At 43.1% G+C, this 936-nt stretch overlaps 1 non-coding gene across 1 annotated transcript; it reads left to right on the top strand.

The window, feature by feature from the left end:
• The first annotated feature begins 353 nt into the window (after window positions 1-353).
• trnay-gua lies at window positions 354-495 on the top strand. Its single transcript has 2 exons — window positions 354-390; window positions 460-495. It is a non-coding gene; the product is annotated as a tRNA-Tyr (tRNA).
• Window positions 496-936: the final 441 nt, after the last annotated feature.

Below are 936 nucleotides of genomic sequence, written 5' to 3'. Positions count from 1 at the left end.
GTTGGTAGAGCGGAGGACTGTAGGTTCATAATGTCGGTAATCCTTAGGTCTCGGGCTCGAAGGAGGTGATTTATGTTTGTGTCGGCTCCGACTGACGAGATCAAAAGCTGAGATGGGTTTCTTTGCTTCGTATGTTCAGACAAGCTTAGCATGTCCACATCCAGCGATATCAGGTAAAACACAACAGCAAGTTCTGCTAAATCTGTGTAGTTCATCTGCAATTATTTCAAGCAGGTATGTATGACTTTAGTCATGTGTGTACCAGTTTTCATCAAGCGTGAATAGTGAAATACAGTTGGGTGTTTGTCATGTTCATGTCCATGTAACTGGCTGTCTCCATCCTTGTTTTGTTCCCTTCGATAGCTCAGTTGGTAGAGCGGAGGACTGTAGGTTCAAAATGTCAGTAATCCTTAGGTCGCTGGTTGAATTCCGGAGGACTGTAGGTTCATAATGTCAGTAATCCTTAGGTCGCTGGTTTAACTCCGGCTCGAAGGAGGTGATTTATGTTTGTGTCGGTTCCGACTGACGAGATAAAAAGCTGAGATGGGTTTCTTTGCTTCATTTGTTCAGACAAGCTTAGTGTGTCCACATCCAGCGATATCAGGTAAAACACAAAGACAAGTTCTGCTAAATCTGTGTAGTTCTTCTGCAATTATTTCAAGCAAGGTATTTCGTTCCCTTCGATCTTTCAGTTGGTAGAGCGGAGGACTGTAGGTTCATAATGTCGGTAATCCTTAGGTCTCGGGCTCGAAGGAGGTGATTTATGTTTGTAATGGTTCCGACTGACGAGATAAAAATCTGAGATGGGTTTCTTTGGTTCATTTGTTCAGACAAGCTTAGCTTGTCCACATCCAGCGGTAGCAGGTAAAACACAACGGCAAGTTCTGCTAAATCTGTGTAGTTCATCTGCAATTATTTCAAGCAGGTATGTATAAC

This window comes from Micropterus dolomieu, unplaced genomic scaffold (assembly GCF_021292245.1).
Source record: "Micropterus dolomieu isolate WLL.071019.BEF.003 ecotype Adirondacks unplaced genomic scaffold, ASM2129224v1 contig_10884, whole genome shotgun sequence".
NCBI classification, from domain to species: domain Eukaryota; kingdom Metazoa; phylum Chordata; class Actinopteri; order Centrarchiformes; family Centrarchidae; genus Micropterus; species Micropterus dolomieu.
Note: the sequence above shows the minus strand (reverse complement) of the source record. Positions and strands in the feature narration are given on the sequence as shown.